Genomic DNA, 13456 nt, shown 5'->3' on the forward strand with positions numbered 1-13456 from the left:
AAGTGGTCATTCCAAGAACTGAAATTCGTTGCAATAATGTTGCCGTGCTCCAAATATGGTTGAAAATCTTTGAGAACTGCCTTTCATGTTTGTTTTAGTCAGCTTGCACTGCTATAACAAAATACCATACACCTTAGGTGGCTTGGATAACAGACAATTATTTACCATAGTTCCATAGGATTAAAGTCTGAGATCAGGGTGCCAGCATGGTTGGGTTCTTGGTGAGGATTCTCTTCTTGGCTTGTAGAAGGCCACTTTATTGCTATGTCCTCATAGGGCAGAGAGAGAACTCTGAGTCTCTTCCTCTTCTTATAATGACACTAATCCCATTGGGGGCCTCTACCACCTAATGGCTCTTCCTCCTAATACCATCATACTGGGGATTAGGGCTTCAGCACATAAATATGGGGGTGGGGGCACAAACATTCCATCCATAATAATGTTCTTATGAACATCTTCAATGGGAGAAAAATCATGTTAATAATAATCACTGTCCTCTGAGTATGAGTGACGTATGCAAATAGTTTCATGTACATTATCTCATATTATCCCCATAGTACACTAAGAAGTAAATATCATTAGCCAATTACAACTGAGAACACAGAGGTTCAGAGTTCAGTAGCTTGCCTAAGGCCACATAGCTGGTAAGTAGCATACCCTAGATTTGAACTGAGTGACTCCAAAGCCAAGGCATTGATGAGTATGCATACTGCTCTGTCTTTTGAAGGTAGACTAAAGTCTGGGAAATAACTAGTGTTAATGTCTGAATGTGTTTACCTTCTCATATAATTTATATCACCAATGGAACTTCTCTGGGCTTTTTTTTTTTTAATTTTTTTTTCAATGTTTTTTTTAATTTTTGGGACAGAGAGAGACAGAGCATGAATGGGGGAGGGGCAGAGAGAGTGGGAGACACAGAATCGGAAACAGGCTCCAGGCTCCGAGCCATCAGTCCAGAGCCTGACGCGGGGCTCGAACTCACGGACCGCGAGATCGTGACCTGGCTGAAGTCGGACGCTTAACCGACTGCGCCACTCAGGCGCCCCTCTGGGCATTTTTTTTAGCTCAAAGGGAATTCTTTTTTTTTTTTTTTTTCCCAAAGGGAATTCTAAGAGTAGGAGTTTTAGGCATACTACTTCTCAGTGGCATGATGCCTGGGGAGAGAAGGGCCTCATCGACCTTCTGAAATCATGCCTTAAAGGCAACTGCCTAAGTGCCTTCTGTGGTACACACATAGGGCTAACTTCATTCTCATCTAGCCTAATCTGTAGCTCCTTGGGCCATAAAGTGTAATTAGTGTTCACACTTATTATCTCCTTCTGTCTTCCCACTATCCCCAGGCACTAGATAGGTATTATTAATATTTTCATTTTAGAGATGAGAAAACTAAAGCACAGACAGGTTGAGCAACTTCCCTAAGTTTACACAGCAAATGAAGGAAAGACCTAGGGCTCAAATGTAGGAATCTCTGTTTTTATCAATGAAAACTCAATGAACAGATGGATGGTACATCACAAATGTTTCTCATGTCCTATCAAAAACGATGTCAATTTGACAGAAAGAGCGAAAATTCATCTGTACATTTTTTCCCTTACCTACAAGGTTCCCATCCATTATTCATGCATTCCTTCATTGTTCCTGTCACTCACTGATTAGTTAATTTAATAAATACTTTCGAAGCACATTACTTGGTGCCAGCTACTGTCCTAGGTACTGGCTATCTAATCTAAATTTACAAAAGGAAATTGAACCAATGGGCTGTTAACTGAATTGACAAAGTGATCCAATTACTTTGGTGTTGGTGGAGACTTCGTTAGAGACCCCTCCATATTCTCAATCTCCCAGAGGCTCCAGGAGAGATGTGGGGTCTTCAAAAGAACTGCAGACGCACAACTACCTGTGAGCTTCGCCACTGGCTCCCACTTTTGAAAAGATGACTGCGTGATTTCTGATTACAGCCATTAGGCAAAATAAAACACAGAGAACGCTGGCTCACCAGTTTCATCCTGCTTAATCAAATAGCCTCATTCATCATATTCACTCACACTATTCAGGGAAAGTGCTTTTCCGTACTTCAAAGATGGGCATGAGCAAGCCTGATCTGTACTTCCCATTTTGCTCTCCTTCCTTTTTAAATACAAGCAGATGATCTTTCCTTCTTTTTTCTCCCTTCCAATTCCTGATTGAGAGGCACAGCCTCAGCACAGCAGCAGTCCAGCCAGGAAGAAATCTAAGCTGAGGACAGTATTATCCCTCATGACACTCATAATTCAGCAGGATTTCTTTCTAACTGACTTTGGGGCTGGGCCTGAGCAGGGACCAGAATATCATAGAATGTCGGGCTAGCAGCATCCACAGAGAGAAGGCATTCTGGCCACTCATGTTACAGATGAGGCCAGAGAGGGGAAGAAGCTTGTCCAAGGTCACACAGCAAGGTTGTTGCAGAGCAGGGGGCACCGGTTCCCAAATTGGCAATTCCCAAGCTAGTGCCCTCAACTGTCTTATCACCATGACTATTGCTAATACCACAGGAAACCCCAAACAGGGGCTTGGGTTCTTCAGCACCTTCCCTAATCCTACATTCAGGTAAATTGCTGATGGTTTCACACAGGAACCAAACCTTCTTTATGATAGAGGCCAATTTGCAAAATTGGTGATATTCACTCTATTGTGCTTCTACATCCTCCCTCTGGGTTCCTTTGCCATTTCTGGGTGGCTCATTCTCTAGGCACATTCCCCCAGAATTTCATACTGCTAACCAGGTTTTCTCCACAGAACCCAGGCTCTGGAAAGACCCCTTCCTCCTCCTTCCTTAGTCCTAGGTTTCAAGTAAAGAGGAATGCTTTACACTCTCATTTGAATTGAGATCTTACTGGCTAGCAACTAATCTGGGATGAATCTCAAGGTTAAATTTCAAGGGGTTTAGATTTTAGAGAAAAGATTTTTTTTATATATTTTGCAAAAGGTGTGCATATATAACTGTCCATTTGCCAGTATGGCTTGGCCTATATATTGTTTTTAATTTTTTTTTTTTTTACCATTTATTTATTTTTGAAAGAGAGAGAGAGAAGGGGAGGGGCAGAGAGAGAAAGACACAGAATCTGAAGCAGGCTCCAGGCTCTGAGCTGTCAGCACAGAGCTCGATGTGGGGCTTGAACTCACAAGCTGTGAGATCATGACCTGAGACAAAGTTGGATGCTTAACCAACTGAGCCACCCAGGTGCCCCGACTGGCTCATATACTGACATTGTATGGATGTAGCCTAAAACTTCCTATAGCCTAGCACCTCCCCACCTCCCAGGCACACACACATCCTGGGTAACTTAGATGATGTGATTGATGTATATGGGAGGTGATTTTTTCCCTGTCATCTGGCCTAGCTAAAAATAAATCTTTTGTAAATCAATGTTTAGCAAAAAAATAAATAAGTATCAATGAAATAGCTTCCTTCATCGAATGCTTATTTTGTAATGGAGATTCTGTTAAGAACCTTATATATATATGCCATACTTTTTAATTCTTACAACAATCGTGTTAGGAGTTGAACTGTATCTCCTCCACCTCCACCCAATTCAATATGCTAAAGTCTAACCTGTAATACCTCAGAATGTGACTTATTTGGAAGTAAAGTTACTGCAGATGCAATTTGTTAAGATGAATTCAAACTGAAATGGAGTGGACTTCTAGTCCAATATGACTGTTATCCTTATTAAAAAAGGGGAAATTTGGCCACAGAGACAGACACACGGATGGAATGTGATGTGAAGATGAAGAGAGAGATTTGGGTGATGCTTCTACATCAAAAGACTGCCACAGATCACCAGCACATGACCAGGAGCAAGGAGAGAGGCATGGAACAGAGTGTTCTTCACAGCCTCAGAAGGAACCAATCCTGCTGACCCCTTGATCTCAGACTTCTGGACTCCTGAACTGTGAGATAATAAGTATCTCTTGAAGCCACCCGGTCTGTGGAACTTTGTTATGGTGGCCCTAACAAATGAATATAAAGCCTCTGTGCACTATTTTCTTTATTTTGCAGACAAGGAAGCAGAGGCTCAGAGAGGTTAAATAACATGCCTTAGATCACACAACTGGTAAGGAGCAGAGCCAGAATTTAAACTTAGTACTGCATGTTTTGTTGCTTTTATGTGGGAGTCTGTTCTGGTAAGGAATAGAAAAGGTCAATTTTCTCTGTATTTCAAGCAGGATGTGATATATCTTCTTTCTCAGCCTGGCACAGGGTAGCTGGGTCTCCCGGTCCACACCCATCACCAACTCTGAGGTACATCCTCTATTTCCTCCCACATTTTTCCCCTTCCAGCAACAGCAGAACCCCAAATCAATTGCCTCGGGCTAGCACTAGAAAAATAAATTTTCTGGGGTGCCTGGGTGGCTCAGTCGGTTGAGTGTCTGACTTCGGTTCAGGTCATAATCTCGCCATTTGTGTTCGAGCTCCACATCGGGTTCACTGCTGTCAGCGCAGAGCTGGCTTGGGATCCTCTGTCCCCCTTTCTCTCTGCCCCTTCCCCACTGGTGCGTGTGCTCTCTTTCTCTCTCAAAAATAAACATTAAAGAAATAAAAAGAAAAATAAATTTTCTCACCCCAGTCTTCTCATTTTATTTGATCTTATTTTAATTTTTGTTTAGCCCTGGGAATACATCTGAGGCCCTCAAATACAGTGTACACTTTCATACTGTTTCTGAGGTGGTAAATACCAAAATTCACCAGGAGTGGAGAGAAGGGTCAAGTTTAAAATTAAATGCTCCCTTATTCCTGATCTCTGTGGTCAAACGGCCCTCTTGCTGCCTGGTATTCATCCATTCAGCCTTCAAACACACACACACACACACACACACACACACACACACACACACACACACCTGAAAGTTGAACTGGGCTCTTTTACCAAAGCCAAACAGACCAGCTTCCTCCAGGGCCTCCTCATCTTACCGTCCATCCAGCACTAAGCTCTAGTGGGCCCACCCTCAGATGGCTTCTCCCACCATCTTTCCTGAAGCCAAGATCCATGGTGGTCCTGCCTTAGCAGCTATGGCATTCCTGTCTCAGGGTTTTGACTGGGTGGAGAAAAGGGGAGCCCCAGGATAGAGAAATGGCCACCAGCTTGGATTGGATTCCATTTCCAAATCATTTGAATCTAGTGCCCCTCAGCAGGAGGGTACTTGGAGACTTATCCTTGGAATTTCTGCAAGGAAGGACTTCTCAGCATTTCCCAAGCTGAGAAATTATGTAAAACTATATTTTTTAAAGGGGACACTGTTAGTTTTCCAATCCATTGGCCTAGGACGTTGGTGTGATGAGGATGCAGACAATCTGCCAAAGTGGAGGGAGAGGGGGCATGGCTGTCCATCAGAAGGGACAGTCTGGGAGCAGGCAGAAGCAGGTCAGGCAGTTACAAACCAAGAGTGCAGCCTTGAGGCCAGGCAAAACAGGAGACCAGAAACAAGAAAGTAGGTCAATACTAGATCAAAACTGTGCAGCCCCAACAAGGCAGCCTTGCTACTCCTCAGACAGGAAGCTCTTTATTTCCCTTGACAGAGTAGGAATCAACACCTAAGTCCCAGGGCAACATCAGATTGAGACCTAAGAACTCAAAGTGTCCATCATTCTGAGCTTATAGAAGATTCTTATCTATGACTCAAAGTAACAATAGCAATGGTTTTCCTTTATTGCACAATGTCTCTGTGTCCTGGGTCAACTCAAGGACTTTATCTTTGAGGTAGCTTCTATTACTCTCCTCATTTACAGATGACAAAGTACAGAGGCTAACTTGCCAAACGTCACACAGCTAGTAAGAAGTAGTGCCAGCCACTCAGATAATTTACTCTTAGAATTCTGTCCATCAGATAGGGAAAGTACTTTTAAGGTTGTAGTCTTCAGACCCTGTCCTCTTGTAGGTTAACCTCCCATTTACTAGGCTTACTAGGTTCACCTCCCCCTTAGTTGCTGATACGAGTATTCTGGTGCCCAGAGAACTCTTTTAACTTCTAATAAGCTGGAGAAGTTCTTCTCATGAGGAGGGAAAAGAAAACCAGGTCCAGAGTTTATGCTGAAATCCCAGGCTACCCAATTGCTGTTATGGTCCTGGAGTGAGTGCCCATAGGTGGACCTGGCCAGGGCTGGGGGTGGATGGAGCATTAGGAGGCAATCACATAGGATTCAGAGTATGTATGTGAGAGCAAAAGCTATAGAGCAATACTTCTGGATTTAGTCCAGGCTGTCACGAATTAATGGCTGACAGAAAGAAAAGAAAGACTTGGAAAAAAAAATTCTTGAAAGCTGTGTTTGCATGGAGAGGAGCTCAGTCTGAGCTGCCTGGAGAAGGCCTATATTCATGCCCCTTTGGAAGCCCTGGCCATCCATTTTCATTAGTTTTATGATTTGATCAACTTACAAAGGTCACTTTTTAGCTTCCTGTGAACCACAATATTATGACTGGGCTTAAATAATGCCAAAGCGATTCATTGAGAAGGGAAACATTCAGTTACACTAGTCACTGGACACTGAAACTAGCTTTCCAAAGCTGAATTGCTCCCTTGTAAGGCAAGGGTCTTGCTTATGAAAACAGAGCACAGAGTCTCCAAGGACTGCTCCATATAGGGCAGAGCCTGGGGGAGACTGTCCAGGTAGGAAGTGTGAGCTGGCACCCCTTCTCTCCCTGGAGAGTGGTGTGGTCTCTTTTCTTTGAGTTCCCCCACACTGTGACTCCTGTGCCTCTCCCACCCCCAACACTTTCTAGTGCAGACATGGTGCCATCTTCTTGAAAATTCTGCGCCAAGTGTAGACACAACTCTTCTGTGTTTTTCCTTAGCACAGCAGAGACCAGTCTACAATGATGTGGCTAATTACATGTAATGATTTCTTTGGCATCTCTTCCTTGCTAGCCTCTAAGCATCATAGGAGCAAGAACTAGATTAGCTGTTTTCATCCCCACATCCCGGCACCTACCACAGTGTGCGAAGCCCATTGTAGATGCTCCAGGAATAGCTGCTCATTGACATTTTTTTTAAAGGGAAAACCAAAAGAGAATATCCCAGAAAATACAGACAGCATGAGAATTGGTAGTTTCTTTACTGAATACTGCTAAAGATCAAATCCCTTATTCTAACCCAAGTTAACCACACGTGGGAATCTGAAAAGCAAATCATATACCTTTGCTATTTCAATGCCAACTCTGCAATGTCTTTCCCTGATCTTGAGATGCTAGAGTTCTCAGATAACATTGGGGTTACATAGGGTCATTGGGAAAATTAAAGGAGATACTGTACAGAAAATGCCCAGTGCCTAGTATGGCCAATAATGAACTCCGTGTGTGTCCCTCATAGCTCTGTGCTGGGTTCTTAGCCAGGTTACTTTGTTGGCACTGGATTACCTCTAGGCACTACAAGCTGGTCTTCTTGTCTATTTTCGTAGCATAGGACAGACATGAACCTTTAATTTAACTTTCTTCCTAGATCATTACTACATTTTTACTCTTGGTTTCTAATCTGAGGGATGCTATTCATTGCTTGCTTGAGTGGAAATGGTATTGTTTAGCCTTCAGCAGAATGGGTTTCCTTTAAACAGTTGCTTTGGCTATTATATGTATCATCTTAATCAGAGTCTTATATAAAAATCTCTCTTTCTTTTGTAAACACACATGCATGAACATACATGTGTGCACACATATGGAGCCTTTCTTTAAAGTTGTACCTGAACTCTGTCAAACTAGTTTGTGTACATACAGATAACAGGAGGTGAATCCTCTCGGCTGTAGGGTCAAAAATATTTCTTTGTGTTTTTCAGGCAGGGTTGTGGTTTCAATAGTAATAGAAGGGACCCCTTCCCCCATTAGCATATGTTCTCCTTGACCTGCTTGAGCCAGTCATGCAGAGAAATGCTAATTTGCTGCCTACTATCACAGGAATGATTTTGAAGGTTTAATTCAAGTGATTTTATTTAACCAACCTGCACTGAGCACCTACCATAAACAAAGAACTTACCACATTTTGTACTTAATAGGAGTCTTTATTTTTGTCTTTCCATATCCTTGAGGGCACCATGTTGCTGCTCATTTCTACAGCTTCAGTGCCTGGCACAGTATACAGTAAGTGCCCAATAAATGTTTTGTTGAATGTATGACTGAAGACAGAGGGCAACAGGAAGTCAGGAGTGTAAGAGTATTTGTAACTCAAGCTTACCAGGCCCTCAGAAGGCAGCAGGGAATCACATACAATAAGAGTATGGGTTTTGTTCTCAGTATGAGTGTGGATTTTCCTTCTGGCAGGAACTATCTACTAAGAAGTTAATTATCCTTTTCAAGTCTCAATCTCCTCATCAATAAAATGGTGGAAACAACAGGTGATTTTGAGGGTTAACCCACTGTTGATGTGCCATAGTGAGTGTTCAACACACAAGTACAACTCCCATACTGCTGCTGGGGTGATGGTGAACATTTCTGCATAGTGAACACTTAATAATCTCCAATGTAAGTTGTGCGTGGGGAAAAGAGAGACAGGGGCCATGTGAGATGGAGGTGGCTGGGGGGCTGGAGCAGATGGGTCAGCTCTCTGATGGGGGGGGCTTAAATGAGGTGGGGACCCTTGCAGTGTACCGTGATGGTGGGCAAGCCTGGCTCCTTGGTGGGAGCACATCTGGTATCAGCAGAAGACAACTATCTTGTCTGACAGTAGGGTTCTGGATGAATGACTATATCTCCTCAATGTGTGTTCCACCATCTAGAAACAAGGAAGTGCCAGGCCCATAGCCCTGATCTCTTTTATGTCCCCTTAGGGTCTGCCAGTATTAGCTGTGTCTCAGTAAGGTGCACTCTCTGGTCGCTTTTTACCAGATTTTAGAGTCTAAGCACAGCTCTCAAGGACCTTGCTTAGAGGGCAAGAAAAATGGGAGGGAAATAGAAAGAAGATGAAAAGACAGAGCAAAGCAGACTGTGTGTGTGGGGGGAGAGGGGGGAGGGCAGGTCTGGAATGGAAAGCACTAATTCAGAACAGCACTCCACCCTCTGTTGTCTATTCCTTGGTCCAATCTGGCTGAAATCCTGAGCAGAGGACAGTATGCTTTAGAAGAAAATACGCAAAGAAGTTCAAGTGTGCCTTTCCTTTTTATTTGCATCTCAGTTCATTTTATTTTATTTATTTATTTATTTATTTATTTATTTTTGGGACAGAGAGAGACATAGCATGAATGGGGGAGGGGCAGAGAGAGAGGGAGACACAGAATCGGAAACAGGCTCCAGGCTCTGAGCCATCAGCCCAGAGCCTGACGCGGGGCTCGAACTCACGGACCGCGAGATCGTGACCTGGCTGAAGTCGGACGCCCAACCGACTGCGCCACCCAGGCGCCCCACTCAGTTCATTTTAATCAAGCACCCTCCCCCTTTCCTTGCAACCTGTTTTTTGGGTTTGTTTCTTCGTTTGTTGGGAATGTGTGCCTTTTGGTTTTACCTGCTCTACTGCAACAGTTTTGGGTTTTGACTTTTCCAAAATGAAATCTCTAGCCATTCTGATTTTCTCAGCTTCTGGCCCCACTGGCATCTCCATTTTGCTTTAATTATCCAATTACTGAAGCTATCCAACCTATTTATTCAGGCAATCAAGGCTTTAAATGCATGGATTTATCATCACCTCAAATCACTTGTCACTGTGGTTGAACAAAAATAGAAAGGTAACCAGAATGCTGCAGGAGGTTTGAATCAACATACTTCTCCTGGTCATTACTGTCAAGGTTCCCATATGCAAACACAAAAATTGTAGAAGGGGATGCTCTGACAGGGGTTGGGGGGGGCGGGGAGAGGACAAAAGAGTGTGCACAGAAAAGGGATGAAGACTGGAAGGGTTTTGTTTCTGTTCCTCCGAGGATTGGCCTGTACTTCTTACCTGATTTTCCCCACATCCCTCCTTCCCTGCTCTTCTCTCTGTAGGAGGGGCACAGATTGCTGCTTCTCCCTATTTCCTCTATTAACAGTGTTGTTGAGTACCGATGTGAAAAGATACAGAGGGCTTGGGGGTTAATTTTTATCTGTCACTTGTACCTTAATAAAGCTGAAGAATGAAAACAAAAACACAGAGCTTGGGAGTTATCAGAGGAAAGAGGAGTGGTCTATAGATCTGGGCTGTTACAGGAAATTCATCTGCTTTCTGGAGTTACCCAGAGTAAGTCCATTTCTTCATTTATCAGACTGCTCTGAACATACTTAAAAACAGACTACTTTTTAAAACATAAACAGCCTTATTTCTTTCAAACATTTCTCATTCGTCATTCTAGGCATTTTACCCCAATGTATCAACTTCTTTATTAAAGGGTGGTAATCCTCAAATTTAACATAAAACTCCAAGGGTGTTATGTGCAGTGAAGGGCAATCACCTCCCTCTCTCCAGGCATGGTATTACTATTAATAGAGCCTCAAAACTTTTTAAGCATTTTTTGGCATGTCATATGCTGCTGTTTAGCCACGTTCCCCATGATGTGCTTCCTTGGTTGTGAGCTTTTGAGAAACCTACATACAGAAACTTATACTTAGCCTTCTACATTTTAATAGGTTAAATGTGGCCCACTGTATGAGCCATAAAGACCAGTTTAGATTGCAGCATACCTTTCAATGTATTTACCACTTTTACTAAAACTGTAGTTTTCTGTATCCTCATCCTTGTTATTAAGGCTGTCAATCTGAACCATGTTGATACAGAACACTGGGACAGGCCACTAGATACTACCCTATTGCTCCATTAATCAGTATTCTCAGGGTTAGCTTTCCCAATCAAAGGCAAAGTCTTACACTGTTAGGTCCCTGGTGTTCCACCAGCACTAATATTTTTAGTATGAAAGTAAGAAAAATGGACTAGCTTTGTGAAAACTGTCTTAGTACGACACCAACTTAAAAGAGGACTCTACCAGGTCCAGACCCATCCACAACTTCACAATTTGTGTTTTCTCATGTGGGTGATATCATAACACTAGCTGATGCTGTACTCATTTTTCATGTATAAATTTCTCAATAATATACTGTGTGGTAACAAATGTAATTGACCCATTCTATTTGTTTTCTCCAAATTAATTTAAAATACTCTCTCACTTCCTTTCTCTTTGAGTTTGGCTAATATCCTCACACTTGCAGGTTTCCATCTGTGAGTTTGGTCAAAGCAAGTTTATCAGCAAAATTTCGAAGAATCAGCTTCATCTCCACTTGGCAGCATGTGGTAAATGAAGGTATTTCTGGTGAGATTTATTGTATCACCTTCGAGGAAATGCTAACTCCAGAGAGGAGCAGATTGCAGAGAACTGTATATTAAAGTTCCTCTTCCTATCTCTGGGCCCAGGTGGAGGGGACAAATGGATTCTTACCTGACTGCAAAATATGATATATTATTATAAACAGAGTCTTGAATTATAGAAAATACTAGTTAGCATAATTACATTACCATATTTTTATATGGAGATTATTATTCAAATACCAAACAGGCAATCTTCCATTGGAAAAAACCAATAAACACTCTCAATCCAGACTTCCACTGTTATGTATGTCACAGTACAAAACAATTTTAAAGTTTAAAACCCATTACATTACAAGAGCTATTCACTTCAAGTAGGTGGCAATTTGCTTCTTTTTTTTTCACCCCACGTTTTGATAGCTATTCACCTCTATCAATTCTTATCTTGCCCATTCTTTAGAAACCAATTGCAGTTTAAAAAGTGCCCATCTATTTCTGATTGAAATCTTCACATGCTGGTTTTTTAAACTATTTTTCAATCTCTTAATAAAATAGATTGCCTCCAGGCTGTCAGTTAGTAAACCCACTAACAATGTAGTGATTCCAAGGACTGCCCTAGCTCATGGGTTTTCCTTGCTCTTGGTTCTGTCCAAGAAACCCCAGATTTCCATTATTGCTGCTACATGTACAAAACAGTTTAATGGATTAAACTTACGTAAACTTGTACAAGCAACAAAAACAATATCCTGATTAAATTGAGTTAACCTCTGGGGCGCCTGGGTGGCGCAGTCGGTTAAGCGTCCGACTTCAGCCAGGTCACGATCTCGCAGTCTGTGAGTTCGAGCCCCGCGTCAGGCTCTGGGCTGATGGCTCGGAGCCTGGAGCCTGTTTCCGATTCTGTGTCTCCCTCTCTCTCTGCCCCTCCCCCGTTCATGCTCTGTCTCTCTCTGTTCCAAAAATAAAAATAAAAAAACGTTGAAAAAAAAAAATTAAAAAAAAAAAAAAAAAATTGAGTTAACCTCTCAGACTTTTAGTCCATGAAATAGAAAATAGGTCTTACACCTTTTTCTTTTATTTGTTAACAGTTGACATCTCAGAGTCTCGTCGGATTGAAAAGTCTTTCCCTATCATTGAGCACAACCTCCATTTGTAAGAGGGGCTCTCAGTCCATCAGTCTTAGAGCAAATACTTCTTAAGGACCCACCCTTGTCTGGAAAGTAAAGGAAGCATAGATATTATGTTGGTCCCTGAGGGCTCCTGCTTTAGAGAGAGAATAATATGAAGCAATCTACAAAGTTAAGGGGGGAGGTTCAGACTACGGGATCACCTGTGATTCAGAGATGGAAGAAATAAGGAGGTGAAGGAGTGGTCCCCAATACCCAGGAAGGTCCCTCAGAGATGGTGATGAGGTTATGTGAGGTGGAGAGGACCATCTGGTGCTGAAGAATAAGTATTACGAGCATGGGGTGAACCAAAGGCAGGGAGAAGTTGGCCATAACGACACTTTCCCCTCCATCCACCTCATCTCAGAGGAGGAAAAGCCACATTTTCTTTTCTGTTGTACCACAGTCATACTCAGTGCCTACTCTGGACTTTCATGCCCATTCCACAGCGTGGGTCTCATCATTCCCCAGGGTTTGAATGTCCTGTGACTTTAAATGATTCTCACATCATCATGATTTGAATCAGATCAAGGCAAATTCCTTCCCAAACCCAAATACAGGAATCAGGAAACTTTAGGATAATGCAACTCCACAAGCATTTATTGATCTCATGTCAATTGATGACATTGCACATTGTCAGACTTCCACATCCTTCTACCTCACAGAAGTGTGACGGATAAGGTAAGGGCCATGAGAATAGCAGGGAGAACTCTGAGAGGGCATTTCCTGTTTGGAGAAATCAGAGCAAGTTATATGCATTTGAGATGACTTTTAGAAATGACTGAGGCTTTTATATTCATCATAAGAAGAAGGCCTAGAAATATAAAAGCATAGGAAAGGCAAAGCATGGACATAGGCAAGCTGAGATTACATTCAAGGAAAAGCAAATAGTTCTGTTTGGCTAACTGCATTGACAATACAATTTTATTAATTATAAAACAGTATCTAGTGCATGCTTTCTGTTAAAGGCATCACATTCTGCTCTTTACAAGCATTATTTCAATTAACTCTCGCATATATATCAGCATGTGAGGGGGTACTGAACACATGGGGAAACTGAAGCTTGA

At 42.4% G+C, this 13456-nt stretch overlaps 1 protein-coding gene and 1 long non-coding RNA gene across 6 annotated transcripts in view; one reads left to right on the forward strand and one right to left on the reverse strand.

The window, feature by feature from the left end:
* LOC131490149 (uncharacterized) overlaps positions 1–4615 on the forward strand; it is a 43028-nt gene extending 38413 nt beyond the window's left edge. Inside the window, exon 10 of one of the 3 annotated variants that reach the window (XR_009250968.1) lies at positions 3719–4615. This is a non-coding gene — a long non-coding RNA (uncharacterized LOC131490149). The remainder of the gene's footprint in view (positions 1–3718) is intronic. The other 2 variants (XR_009250967.1, XR_009250966.1) reach the window with 2 other exon arrangements.
* LOC131490147 (urea transporter 2-like) overlaps positions 1–13456 on the reverse strand; it is a 482671-nt gene that overhangs the window by 185826 nt on the left and 283389 nt on the right. The gene's annotated exons all lie outside the window — the stretch shown is intronic.

This window comes from Neofelis nebulosa, chromosome 11, assembly GCF_028018385.1.
Source record: "Neofelis nebulosa isolate mNeoNeb1 chromosome 11, mNeoNeb1.pri, whole genome shotgun sequence".
Lineage (NCBI taxonomy): Eukaryota > Metazoa > Chordata > Mammalia > Carnivora > Felidae > Neofelis > Neofelis nebulosa.